Source organism: Cupressus sempervirens, chromosome 1 (assembly GCF_028749045.1).
Source record: "Cupressus sempervirens isolate cs-2001-9-10 chromosome 1, ASM2874904v1, whole genome shotgun sequence".
Classification (NCBI taxonomy): Eukaryota; Viridiplantae; Streptophyta; class Pinopsida; order Cupressales; family Cupressaceae; genus Cupressus; species Cupressus sempervirens.
In genome coordinates this window covers 385638493-385654092 of record NC_143118.1, presented here as the reverse complement: position 1 = coordinate 385654092, position 15600 = coordinate 385638493, and the positions used below count along the sequence as shown (strand labels likewise).

The window sequence follows — 15600 nt, the reverse complement described above, 5'->3', positions numbered from 1 at the left end:
ACATTCTATGTGAATTTTTGTTTTGGAAAATAAAGAAAAGTGGTCATGATCAACAAAAGCACTCACCATAATCCAGTGCCATATAAATTCAAATCCAAAAGATGTAATCCAACAACAGGTTTATTGCAAACCACAACTTTCATTTGTTGTCAAATCAATATTTTCTAGGAAGTTGGTGTTTCATTTCATGTGCAAGCTTTTAATGTGGTAGGAATCTCCATTTTCCACCCAAATTTACTGTAATAAAAGGTTAATTAAATGAAAACAAACACTCACATATTTCAAACTACAAAACCCTCAAAATGGGCTATTTTTTGAACCACTCTATTTTTTGTTATCATTTTCATATGAAAATTATATATGAATTTCTCATTTTATTTTAAGTAGTTGAATATACAAAGATTTTCAAATGTGGTCCCTAAGCACAGCCAATAAAAAAAGACTCAAAATTACTCACAACAAAGGCTAAAGAAGACCAATCAAATACAAACATAGATTTTTGATTGTATCTAATAAAATTTGTAAACTTAAAAAAATTAAAAATTAAAAATTATACATAAATGGAGTGAATCTTTCTTTAGTTTTACCCTTGGAAGTCAGATTTAATCAATACTTCTCACATATATGGGAATCATATTTCACTAAAAATTCCTAGTTAAAACTATAAACCTCTTCACTTTCTCTGTATTTGGAGGCTTTCAGACTCACAAATAAATATTAAAGAAACTAGTTTAGATTCAATGGTTACAAAAAATAAAATATGCTCATCTCATTCCCCCTAAAGTTCATACTCAATTGTCTCTCTTGTGCATTATTTGCACTGATTCTTTATTGTAGGTGTTTTTTTGGCAGAAAACATAAGGCACATATGCATGTAACACATTAGGGGGAAATTATATACATAGAATGATGATAAGTTAACATGCAAGTGAACCATGTTTAACAGTTTACCTATGTTGCATGAAAACTTAGGCTGGGGTTCTATGGAGGGGGGCTCCTTTCAAAATAGAGTGGTGACCTCCAAGATTTTCAATAAATGTTTAAAGACAAGTGATCCCATGAATCATATATTATATTGTAGGTTTAAAATTCCAGCTTCTAAAGTTATGGAAGTTGGAAGGATTTCAAAATTTCAAAATATTTAAAAACAACTTTACTTTCCTTCTAATTTTTTTTGGGGTAGGAAAAAATGAGCATGTTATTGACACATGACATAACTTTTCCCTAAGCTAGTGGGGCTATTTCGTGCCCCACCCCTTTTTCACCCACTCAAATTTAAATGGGCTAAAAAATAAGGGCTCCTATTTTGGAGGAAAAGATTGTAAATAATCCTTTAGGCCCCCCTAAAATATTATGACGGGACCTTTCTTCCCTTAAAAATAAAGCCCAAGCCCCCCTCATGGGACCCTTGCCATAACTTTCTTCATTTAAAGCTTTACCTATGTTGCTAGAAAATTGTGCTAGCTAATGTATTGATATAATCACATTTTTGCAAAATAAAAATTGCCGAAATTGTTTGTGTATGATTAATTGTAGTTAACAACAAGCTTTTCAAATTTTTACTAAAAAAATCAAACATAGGTCTTAGAAGGTAACACATTCTTTCCAACATTACTTGGAGTTTGTTGAATTGCATCTATAACCTTCTTGCACATTGTTGTCATGATCTAAAAGTCTACAATCCACTCTCATTCATTTATCTTCTCTGAAATCGTAAAACAAGTGTGAAATTGCATAGAATTTATAGACAACTTTCTCTGCAAAAAACTTCTCAAACCCTAAAGAAGCAAAATAATAATTTGAAACAAAAGTTATTCCTAAAAAATGAAGGTAATCACATAGGAAAGAAACGCAAATCTGACATGATTTTGAATGAATCTTTCAAACAATTAAAATGTCCAAAGAAGGTATTAGATAAAATAAATAACATACCAGGGGGATTTTTCTTGGTGACATCTTCACATTTAGGAGTTGCAACAATGGTTTTCCAAATTTGAAGTGTAGCAATTTGCAGATGGCCTCAAGGATTCTATCAATCCGAGTTCCATGTGCTAATACAACGAATTAAAGTTTTGAAGCTTGACATAATGGAAGCTTCCAAAAAGAAGGCAAGAACGTTTTGTAAAATCTTCCGATATTAGTAATATCATTATTATTTTAATTGCTAAACTCATGACAAAGTTCATAATAGCAAATAAAAAAAGAATTTATAACTAGAACTAAATTTTACGAATGAAAGAATATTTACTGACTTAGAATAATTTTTATTGAGACTAATATAGCATAGACAAATGAAAATACTAGTCATAGACTAAAGCCTTTATATAAGCAAGGAGTAATAATGGTTTTACAATCAACAATTTTCATAAAATCAAAAACACTAAGTGGATTAATTCTAGGCCAGATTCAGTGATCTCCTCCGTGCCATACACGCACCGCGTATTCAAAACAAATTAGCGAATCTATTATGTTCACGACGAATTCCACAAGCTTTTGACTATGTTTATATTTCTACTCTTCCGAAAGCAGATTTAGTTGTTAAACCAGTTTTCAGTGGAAAGGACAGTGGCCCTAACGTTACTAACTCCTTTATTAATGCATTAATACATTCGTTTCAAGGAATTAATTGAACACTGAAAATCTTGGCGACGTCGTTGTCCTGATTTGGGGTGTACATGACAGTGACAATACTTCTTTCCCCGCTCCTTCCTCTTCCTTGTCTTGGTGACCTCTTTTTCGCTTTCTTAGACGCGCCTCACAATAATTTAAGATTAAACAATACCTGTTATTTATAAAAATACCACTTCTGATTTAGAAGAGCAATTAAAGAGAACAAGCAAAGCTGGATTTGGATTTGCAGAACAATCCCCGGCAAAGTATGGATTTCGATTTGCCGACCACGCCCCAGTAAGTATGATTTGCATCTGTTGATTGATTGATTCATATGCCTTTATTGCCCCTCTTCGACTACAATGCCCAAATGGTGCTGATAATGTAAGAAAATGTTTTTATAGGTTCAGTGTTGGTGGGGAAGTCGCGGCTTTCATTGCTTCTTGCGGGATCCTGCTGAAGGCTTGGGAGGAGATCTGTAGTAGTGTTTCTATAAATAATGTAGATTACTTTGTGAAAGAAAATGAACTTGAAGGCGTAGCATATGTGAGCTTCCCTTCATTTTTTTCAGAAGATTTCATTAATGTCAGAGGTAGTAACAGAACTCCAATTATCACCTGGTTAATAAACATCTGCACCCCGGCCTCAATAAGAAGCATTCTGTGACCCACTCTATCAACAGAGAATATTGAAATTATAGTGCCAACAAGATTTACTACACTAGTAATGATAGTAGAGTAGAGCGAAGCATCACTCTGAATCCCAATGACTGAAAGAGCAGAGGTGCATAAAACATAATAGCGCTGATACCAGTGAATCGTTGAAAGATTTGAAGGCAGATTGTTATGACAACTTGAGGCATGTTTCTACGCTTCCATAGGTCTCTGAATGGATGCGTAACTTGTTGTGCCATTCGAATGGCCTCCACCAACTCACTGAACTCTGGATCTACATTATTTGTTCCTCTTGTCTTTCTCAGTACATCTCTGCCCTCTTGCAGGTATCCTCTTTCAACAAGGCTGTTCGGTGTTTCCACTATAAATAAGGAGCCCAATTAGACTTTGTGGAGAGAAATCTAATGGCAATGGACTTGAACGATTAGCTTTGTCAACAAAATTATGCAGGATGTGTGCGAAAATGATAGAGGAAGACAAGTATTTTTCTCCTGTTTTCATCCGGCTGTGGCATTATTAACCAATGTCACATATATCACCCTCGATACCATATCTGAACCGGATAAGTGCTCTGTCAACAAAGGTCTATGCTTCTCGCACTGTTTTGTTCCTCCACAAGGATGACACTTTGAAGCCAATTGCTCAAATGGGGAATAGAATGCACTCGGATTACATGCACATCACAGCCCATGTCTATTTTTACATAGTTGATAAGTTGGCATGTGTAGAGGTTGCTGCTAAGCCGTGTCAACTTTTCAAATTCTTAACATGACACTGAGAGCTATCATCTAACGGCATGATCATACCAATGACACTCACGTACACACTACAGCTATATATATTTTACCAAACTCCCACCTGCACTTTATGAGGAGAACGATCTGCATTAATCGGCTTTATTTCAGTTTACTTATGTACATGCCCACACTATGATCATGGTGGTATCATATAATGTTGGAAAGTTTCCATATATATCGTTGTTTATCCATAGGTTGAATATATGCGTACCTTTGGATCAATCTACCTACCGTAGCCTCCCATGGTTTGCTAAACTTTTAAACATTTCGCACTTGGGAAGGAAAGCAACAGTTTGAAGACGATCCCAACAAGGCAGAATTGTGAGTTTACAATGTATTGAATGAGGTGATGCACCTTTGTTGCTTATGCAAAAATATTCTTACCCTTGACTTTGTGGAGAGAAATCTGCAGTTCTGTGACACGATACAGATGCTATTATCAAGGTAAGAAACCTCCTGGCACATTGTTTTCCTCCATTTTCCAATAGCGATGGCTTTGAATGATTGGCTTTATCTCTAGGGAAAGGCAAGTAGTTATCTCGAGTTATCATGTGGATGCGGCATTATTAATCTTCAATACCATGTTGTATGGCTAGGCTAGTATCTAGCATTGAAGAGTAGAAAAACTTAAGCCGAACTTTTAAGAAGGTTCCACAATGCTCACACAAATTAGAATATCTCTTATTGCTCATGATCAATTTTCAAGAACTCCATTCGATCATTTCCATTGTTATTACCAATTGCTCTCATGTACATATCTGACTTCTTATGAGAGAGTTTTTAAACAAGTTAATAACTGCCTTATATAGGTTAAGAAAAACATGTTTTTGAACGTCATCATTAACCTCTTGAGAGGTTAATGGTTAGGAAAAACGTGTTTTTAGGGGTTATCATTAACCTCTTGAGAGGTTAATGGTTAATGATAGACTTGAAAACATGTATTTTGGGTCTGTCCATTAACCTACAATAACTTGAGGCTTAGAAGTCAGATTTTAAAAATTTCAAGTGCTGTGTAGAGCTGGTAATGAGCCAGAGACATGAAGATTTAGAAACTCACAAAATTTCAGAGATAAAATGGCCAATTTAAAGCTTAAAACCAGGCAAGTTTGAAAAATTAACCAAGGCTTATAAAATTGAATCAATTTTATAACCGGGCAACAGTTGGCTCTAACTGGGGACAAGGACTGTATAGGACGAAGATCGAATCCAGAATAATAAGAACAGTGCCTTATCCATTAGGCAGTAGAGTCACTTGAGGGATCACTTTGCAAAAGGGAGAAAACTAGCACCAAAAACTAGACAACTGAAAGCAAACTAGGCACAACAAAATCTCCTAACTAGACTATATACAAGGTAGGTTCCCTACCTCCAGTGACTCAAGGTATAATCATGCAAATCCATTCACTGGTTGGGTAAAATAAATACCATGGCATGCTAACATGTGGAAACTGCCAGATTCTTGTGGTTTCGAATATAATTTGGCTCCTGGAATTCCAATTCTGATATTCATATCATGTTCCGCCTCTCTAGATAAAGGGACACATCCAAATAACCAAGATTCATCAAAAATCTCAGACTTCAAGATCAACTCTTCTTCCTGTGGCATGGCATTGATAACTTCATTTTCAAAGAGTTGAATTATAAAATTCTCCTTCTGAAGATCCTTCTGGTGATTAAGACTCAAAGATATCAAACCTCGTACTGGATTGCCTTCCATATAATATGTGACGTGAAGCAACTTGTGGAGTTATGGTCATCAAACCTTGTCTTCAAATACCAACTTGAGAATCATCAATAGAAATTCCTTTCTCTATGAATAAAGGATTTAAGTAAACATTACCTTCATAGAGAAATTTACCATCCAAAGATTTTGAGCACAATCTTGGAGTAAATACATCATAAGAGTTTTCTTCACTGGATTCCTCCATGAGGTCCCCTGCTAACTCATTACTTTCTTCATCATGGTTATTCTTCTCATAGTTCTTTAGCATAGAATTTCCTATTTGATGAAAAGACTCAAAAAGAGGATTTCCTTGAACTTTGAATTATCCATAGGGATTTAATTTCACTTTCGTTGGAATAGGGGAACTTGTCTTCATATCCATATAGCTTACATCTTCAATATGTTCAATGATATCTATCTCCTTTTGAATCATCATTTCTTCTCCAAGACAATTTTCATGAAGTGTGAAAGTTGGCATGCATGATAAAGAATTAAGATTACATGGTTCATCTTCTTCTCCTAGAGGCTGAATTTTAACTTTTTCATCAACTGACCATTTAATCACAAGTTCATCAATATCATCAAATGTAAAGGTCTCCATTTCCTCACTAAAAGCAAATATTTGTAGAAGTTCATGGCTGCTTTTATCTCCATCAATGGTAGTGTTTTCAGATTGTTCCATGACAACTAATGTATTGATGTCGTCAATAGATTTATCATCAATGATCATGGAAGGATGATTGGGAAGATTTTCTCCACATAGGAAGTCATCATCTGAAACATCGAGGCACCAAGAAGGAATAAAAGTTGTATGAAATTCACCTTAATCCACATTTTCCTCATCTTCAATCATATGTTGCATAGTTTCTTGGGATTCTGATATTTCTATTTCTTTCTCATTAGGATCGAGATGATGGAATACTCTCTCCTTTGTTTGGAAATTTTCACAGTCATGTTTGGATACATTACTAGACCCTTTTTCTTCTATAGGCACCATTTCTTGAGCATCTCCTTGATTAGACATAGGACCTTTGTCTTCTTTCATGCATGAAGATTTAGATGAATCCTTTCTAACATTTGGATCAAAAGATGTTGTACTATCAAGAAAATAATTCTTGCATGGGTCTTCTTTCTCAAGTTCTTGCAGTGTTTGAAGTAAAGAAGGATGTACTTTGTTAGGATCTAGGCATGCATTGCCATAGAAGCTTTTTAAAAATTCAACCTAATTGGGATCAAAGGAAGTATGACTTTGATGAGAAATAGGTGCAAGCATGGGGACACCTTTTTGACCACCACTATCCATCTTCACTTGAAAAGAATCACTTTTATTATCAAGTTCTTTCTTATGCTCACATGTGGAACTTCCTTCTGAAAATGATTTGGGTTTGTGAGAGAAAAATTGATTATCTTTACCATCTTCTTCATTTATCTTTTGCAAAGTTCGGAGTAAAGATGGATGGATCCCTCCTAGGTCTAGTTTCCGTCCACCATAGAAACTTTTCAAGAAGCTTGCCTGCTTAGGATCAATCTGATTTTGCTGAGATATAGGTGCATGAGAGACATTTCTAGTATTCTTCATTGTTGATTTAGATGAAACACATTTTTCAGCAAAGTCTTCTTTATCTTTATACGCTAAATCTTTTTTCAAAAAGGATTTTTGATCATGAAAAAGAAAACCATAATCGTTTCCATCCTCTTCTTCAATCTTTTGAAAAACTTGAAGTAAGTGGGGATGAACCATTTTAGGCTCCAACCTCCTGCCACCCTAGAAATTCTTCAAGAATTCAACTTGCAGAGGCTCATTAGGAATCTGTTTCTTAGGATATGAAAAGTATTCATCATCACTGTCACTATCACTATCGCTTTCAACTCTTCCCTTGTACCAAACCATGATTCTAAATTACTACCTTCAAATAGAGTCGCCGATAATCAATTTTTAAAATAGAGTCACCAACCTTCATTCCAGGGAATGTACCTTTGTCAACAATTTTATTGATTATTGTTCACTTGGTTTTGGATGTGACCAAGATTCTGCCTATTTCTTCTTGGGATAACTACTATTTTTCCAATGACTACAACGTTATGACTGATAGGAGCTCTCCGTAAGATTTCTCCAAACTCTTCTTCTTCTTCAAGAACTTGATTTACTTGATGATATTGTTGAGCACTTCGTCTACACCTCCAAGCTAGAGTGTTCAAACCAGAGATGATATCTTCCTGGGTGTCTTGGAAGCCGAGGTTCGGTTGGAGAACAGGAAAAATGTTCTCATGCAGAAGCACCATTGTGCTTCATTACAGGCGACTGTCAATCTTTCTCATTTAGTCTCCCCAGTGGAGTCGCCAAAAATCTATTGGTAAACAGATTTGTCACAGTAGAATATGCCCAACGGAGTGTGTGGCAAACCGTTCACAATAGTTGGATAGGCCTTTGATATCTGGCCTTCCTCTGCATTTAGAGGGGCAGCTCCCTCGTATGATATGGATTTGAAAAGAATTTTCAAATAAAGAATCTAAAGTTTTAAAGATCAGGAGAAAGTCGTTCAGGACGAATGCACCACACGCCCTCACAACCTTCTTCGATAAACAAGATTGATAACAACGGTGAGCAAGAACTACACTTGAAGGCAACCAATATTACCAAGTACATTCATTATCATTCATAAACACTCACATAGCACCATGAGAATGTCTACTACTACATATAACAGTTTTGATTTTAAAATAAGAAACCCAAAGTACATCTCATTTCGTTTCCTTGCACCAAGAAAGCAATAGAGATTTTTCAATTTCAGAGATTAAAAGTGTACATACTTTCCAAAATTTATCCCTCAATCAAAATTTTAGCATAGTGTTCCCTTATTTTTAAAACTAAAAATTCCCTTTACAAAGCCAAAAAATGTCCTTATATAGACATAGAGGTTAATAACTACCTCTACGTGGTTAATAACTACTTCCCAAATACATGATTTGGGTGAGGTTAATTAACCTCTACAAAATTAACCTATGTGACTTGAAACTTTAGACCTTAGACATGTCCATCAAATAGTAACTATCTGTTCATGAAATCTCCAATTGCATTTAGAATTGCCAAGCATCTCGTTCTCCCAAGATTATGGTCGTTTGAAAATAGAAAGGATCATATGATGATATGATCAAATCTTGCATACATACCCTCCATGACATTGATCATATTGGATGATTATGTTTACCCATTGAGCATCAAATGTTCAAATTAGAATATCTGCAAGCCTTTGAGGGATTTTTCAGAGTTTACATGCCTCAACATGTGATATGTCTTCACAAAAATTGCATCTAGATCACCATTGGACAAGCTCATTTAAATACTTGCTGTGGGTAAAATTTGATCAAACACTGAGCACGATTACTTTCTAAGCTTTTACAAATGTGGTTCTTTATAAGACTCGTCCAATAGCTCCCCAAAACATCATTTGAGTGTTTCCGCTATGACTCGGGTAGGAAGGATGGCACTTCTATCAATACTGAAATTCATGTCTATGCTATGCATATTGACTAGGTGTGTGCTCTCCCATATGCTTCTATATTCTGAGTACATGTCAACTATGAGACTTTCAACTATAATAGATGACTAAACTCTTCCTTTGAGTTTGCTGTTATGGACACCGGGTCTGCCATCACATGATATTATTGGCATTTCTTCAAACATTTGGTGTACTACCACCACTGTCCCAGGCTTGACTCCATTTAGAACTTCAAGTCATGGTGGAACAACATGTTTCTCGTTTGGCCATCTCTTCGAATTAATAACAGCATGGAAGTCTTTCTATGAAACCATGTGGAGAGCATTTGGACAAACAATTTTCACTTAATCTATCATAGTGCTGCCTTCAATACAATTGATCAAACGAGTCACACACCTTGATGGTTACTGCATACTTCATCTTTATTTCATGGTACTATGTTCCTCATGCCACACATATCATTTTTCATGTATTTTTTTTCACACGTACACCCATATTTCATGCTCCTTCATCCTCACTTAAATCAACGTCTCTCACATACTTCTTCCATAGCCAATGCTGTTTCCACACTTTCTCTGCTATTTCTTCAATTGGTACATTCTTTGTAGTGAGACTCTGCCCAGTTGATCTAGTTTCCAGTGGGAATATTTCACTGGGAATCGGCCATTCAAGAGGCCCCCATGACCATGAAAATGCTGAAATAAATGTTCACACCATAACCACTATCACAATAGTTGTGCTATGAGAAAGATGTTCATCCTGTTTGAAACCTACTCTCAACAGAACTCCAATTATCACTTGGTTAATAAACATCTGCACCCCGGCCTCAATAAGAAGCATTATGTGCCCCACTCTATCAACAGAGAATATTGAAATTATAGTGCCAACAAGATTTACTACACTAGTAATGATAACAGAGTAGAGCGAAGCATCACTATGAATCCCAATGACTGAAAGAGTAGAGGTGCATAAAACATAATAGCGTTGATACCAGTGAATCGTTGAAAGATTTGAAGGCAGATTGTTATGACAACTTGAGGCATGTTTCTACGCTTCCATAGGTCTCTAAATGGATGCTTAACTTGTTGTGCCATTCGAATGGCCTCCACCAACTCACTGAACTCTGGATCTACATTATTTGTTCCTCTTATCTTTCTTAGTACATCTCTGCCCTCTTGCAGGTATCCTCTTTCAACAAGGCTGTTGGGTGTTTCCACTATAAACAAGGAGCCCACTTAGACTTTGTGGAGAGAAATCTAGTGGCAATGGACTTGAACGATTAGCTTTGTCAACAAAATTATGCAGGATGTGCGCGAAAATGGCAGAGGAAGACAAGTATTTTTCTCCAGTTTTCATCCGGCTGCGGCATTATTAACCAATGTCACATATATCACCCTCGATACCATATCTGAACAGGATAAGTGCTTTGTCAACAAAGGTCTATGATTCTCGCACTGTTTTTTTCCTCCACAAGGATGACACTTTGAAGCCAGTTGCTCAAATGGGGAATAGAATGCACTTGGATTACACGCATATCACAGCCCATGTCTATTTTTATAGAGTTGATAAGTTGGTAAGTTGGCATGTGTAGAGGTTGTTGCTAAGCCGTGTCAACTTTTCAAATTCTTAACATGACGCTGAGAGCTATCATCTAACGGCATGATCATACCAATGACACTCACGTACACACTACAGCTATATAAATCTTACCAAACTCCCACCTGCACTTTATGAGGAGAACGATCTGCTTTAATTGGCTTTATTCCAGTTTACTTATGTACATGCCCGCACTATGATCATGGTGGTATCATATAATGTTGGCAAGTTTCCATATATATCGCTGTTTATCCACAGGTTGAATATATGCGTGCCTTTGGATCAATCGACCTACCGTAGCCTCCCATGGTTTACTAAACTTTTAAACATTTCGCACTTGGGAAGGAAAGCCGCAGTTTGAAGACGATCCCAACAAGGTAGAATTGTGAGTTGACAATGTGTTGAATGAGGTGATGCACCTTTGTTGCTTCTGCAAAAATATTCTTACCCTTGACTTTGTGGAGAGAAATCTGCAGTTCTGTGACACAATACAGATGCTATTATTGAGGTAAGAAACCTCCTGGCACATTGTTTTCCTCCATTTTCCAATAGCGATGGCTTTGAATGATTGGCTTTATCTCCAGGGAAAGGCAAGTAGTTATCTCCAGTTATCATGCGGATGCGGCATTATTAATCTTCAATACCATGTTGTATGGCTAGGCTAGTATCTAGCATTGAAGAGTAGAAAAACTTAAGCTGAACTTTTAAGAAGGTTCCACAATACTCACACAAATCAGAATATCTCTTACTACTTATGATCAATTTTTAGGAAGTCCATTCGATCATTTCCATTGTTATGGCCAATTGCTCTCATGTACATATCTAACTTCTTATGAGAGAGTTTTTAAACAAGTTAATAACTGCCTTATACAAGATAAGAAAAACATGTTTTTGAACGTCATCATTAACCTCTTGAGAGGTTAATGGTTAGGAAAAACGTGTTTTTAGGGGTTATCATTAACCTCTTGAGAGGTTAATGGTTAATGATAGACTTGAAAACATGTATTTTGGGTCTCTCCATTAACCTGCAATAACCTGAGGCTCAGAAGTCAGATTTTAAAAATTTCACGTGCTGTGCGGAGCTGGTAACGAGCCGGAGACATGAAGATTTAGAAACTCACAAAATCAGAGATAAAATGGCCAATTTAAAGCTTAAAACTAGGCAAGTTTGAAAAATTAACCAAGGCTTTTATAACCGGGCAACACACAACAAGTTAAATAGTGATATTACTATCAGCATTCAACTCTGTAGTTTTTGAGTCAAACTCATTGACCCATGTATCATGAATAGTAGTTCACACAAACCCATCTCCCACAAGAATGAAACATAAGTCAATGAATCTACACAATATTACTATTTGATAAAATTTTAATAAATATTTAATTAACAAAAATTAATAAAATATTATTGAAACATGAACATAACTATCTTCCCTAATTGTTTAGTGTCAAAGTTGGGAGCACCCATCTTGGATCATTTGCTAGATATGTATCTATATAATCATGTTTGTTTGTTTATTTGCTCCCTCAGATAAAAGGCTTAAAGGCACAAACCATAATATTTGTGGGCCATTCCATGGGAGGTGCAGTTGCAGCCCTGGCATCTCTCTTCTACCTTCAGAAGAGAGTGCGAGGAAAATCCTATTTCTGCATCACATTTGGTTCTCCTTTGGTGGGAAACGCTGTTCTTGGGGAGGCCATTGGGGGTCAAGATTGGGTAGGTAAATTTTGCCACGTTGTCTCTAACTTTGATATCGTTCCCAGGATGCTCCTTGCACCATTTGACTCAATTGTTGACCATTTGAATGAAATTACACCTCATTGGGTTAACAACGGAATGAGCACCGGCTCTGTTGCTGTAACAAGTCTTGTTGAGAAAGTCCTACAGTGCACATCTGAATCTAGTCATACAAGCCCATATAGACCTTTTGGTACTTACATGTTTTGATCAACCAAAGGTGCAGCTTCTATTGATGACCCTGAAGCTGTCTGGAAGATGCTGCATTTCACTATGCAAGGAATTCCTTTGGATCAATATGTAGACACCTGTGCTTCATATCACACGGGTTATGGCAAAATGTGGGAGGCTGTCACCGATGCTTTGCTAAATGCAACGCCATTTGCAAACTCTGCCACAGATCCCTTCGAGGTGGGAATAGCGCTGGAATTGGAAGCCATGGCTGTTGGAGCTCAGGTAATCTCACAATTTATGCTTTCTTTAGCCTCTATCAAGAAAACGAATTTTTCATATATTTAAAGAGGTTGATTAGTTTTCCTTTATCTTTATAAGGAGAAGCATGATGCATCTATTGCTCTCAAGGAATCTGGAGAGAAGAAACATGAGCAAGATACGAACGCTGACAAATTAAATGAAGAGTTGAGTAAAATGCAGAGTCATATGGCACAGGTGGAAAGGTACAAGGCAGTTTGTATGAGTTCCTCTGGCTACTATGATTCTTTCAAACAACAGAAGGGACAGAAAGATATGCAAGTAAATATTTTCCGAGAGAAGTTGGAGAGATTCTGGAAGGAGGAAATAGTTGAAAAATCAGAGAAGCATGTGTTGCCGAGTGACTTGAGAAGCAGAAATAAATGGATCAACGCTGGCACCGCATACAGAAGACTTGTAGAGCCTCTTGACATTGCCCACCACTATCGTACACGGAAAGACACCACAAGTAATCTTTCACCTGAGGTGAGACCCCGGCATCACGAAGTTCTTGAGAAATGGCTGAAAGAAAAAGAACAAACACGCGGTGATAGAGGGAAAAAGGATCGCACAATGTTTGCATCCTTGATTTCAGACTCCTGCTTCTGGGTTCGCATAGAAGATTCTTCTCTAGCGTTGGCAAATGTCCTGCAACAGAATAACCCACTTCAAAAAATGAAGGACTTAATGCCAACACACCTAGAGTTTCAAAATACTATCTGGAATATGATCCAAGATAAGAGTGTTTCTGAAGAGGTTTTCTTAGAGGGGAGTAGCTTCAAGAGTTGGTGGGAGCTCTCCAAAAGGTTCATGACTTTGTGGGAACGGCTAAACCCATCGAGGTCTCCTTTTCCAAGCACTCCTTTGGACATCTTCATGCAAAATAAAGAGAACAATTCATGAGAGGGGTCCTTTTCTTCCTCTTTGTATGATTTGATTTTCTTGTATTGATAAGAAGCCATTATTTTTCTGGCATGTTAGTAGTAGTTTGGGGAAAAAAGTCAACTTTGACTATTTAACACTTTTGGTCTAGCAATTAAGCTTAGTGTGTGATGTTTAGGTCGTACCTAGTTTTACAAGGTAACTATGATGTCATATAGTGTTGACACACAATCCTAAATTTTATATTCATGTCTCACGGCATGGGATGGTGAGGATGTCTCCTTGATGTTGGAGAAATTGGATTTGAAACTTCTTTTTTAAGATCTTTTATAAAATATTGTTTTATCAAAAGAAAGTCATTTATACCATTTCTCTTTTACAAAGAGCAAGAGAGGACTTATAATTGTTAAGTGAACTAATATAAGTTGAGTGTATATCTGCTCTTTTATTAAATAAATAATAATAATATGTAATTGTTATTCTTTTTATCAATAGTCATATTTTTAATTAGCACATAACTCTTTGATGCATAGAAATATGATTATGTGAGGAATATTTTATTCAAAAATTACTTATACAATCCATTCTAGAAATGATTTGCAAATGATCTCGTAGATTGTGCAAATTTACTTGTCCTAAATGTATAGGAAAATAATGGATTTTGCAATTTTCAAATGAGAAAACTATTAAGCATTTTATATACTATTCATCAACTTGTTTGTTTTCAATATTGTTCATCTAGTGCATCTTCTTTATTCACGATGCTAATCAACATGACCTAACCACATCATAATGGTAAAACTTGCAATGCACATTTTCTTTTTAATTTCTTTGAAATTGATACATATGGATGTATGTGCACATGATCATTACATAACAATGTAAACCTCTTACTATTTTCATTGACTCGTAAGTTTTTTCAATCAAATTTCTATAGAGTTAAGATTTTCCACTGTTGTGATACAAATATTTAATAATATTTTAATTTATTTATAAGGATGATGACTTTATTGTCCTTTATTTTCTATAAATGGAAATAATAAGCTAGTCATTAAGAAGGAAGCTAGTGGTAGAACGCACATCTTCAAAATCTTAAGTAAAACCAAATATCAAATATTAAGATGGAAGATTAAAATCAAGTCTATTTGGGCCAATCTAATGTTCAACAAAAACTAATAATGTTGATAGTAGTGAAAGTTGAAACATTAAGGAGAACTAGAATTGGTTTGATGTATGATGAATGCATTAGCAAGAGTTGAATCATCATCCAATGGTATCCAAATAGTGAGATTATCTATATATTGATCTTCATATTTGAGTAGTACCTTATTCTTATTGGCCTTTATATGAAAGTAGTTGAGTACAAATAAGATTAATTGTTATATATCTTGGTAGGAGGCTTGCTAGAATTTGGTTGGCCAATAACAATATGCTCATGTGAAGATATCTAGAGATGTGGAGAGGACTAAGACCATTTATGGGAGACAAAATCAATAACGCATTGAGGATGTTTAGAACCACAAATATTACTAGGGAACATGATCCCTTTAGGAAAGTTGGCTAGGTGTATGTACATATGACCATATAAATAAGAGTGACATTTAATAGA

General features: G+C 35.9%; 1 pseudogene across 1 annotated transcript; it reads left to right on the top strand.

Moving 5' to 3' along the window:
- The first annotated feature begins 2732 nt into the window (after nt 1-2732).
- LOC149577902 (lipase-like PAD4) lies at nt 2733-14380 on the top strand (annotated as a pseudogene). The gene is made up of 6 exons (XR_016355730.1): nt 2733-2907; nt 3015-3230; nt 10610-10639; nt 10721-10877; nt 12432-13094; nt 13191-14380. The product of XR_016355730.1 is annotated as a lipase-like PAD4 (transcript).
- Nucleotides 14381-15600: the final 1220 nt, after the last annotated feature.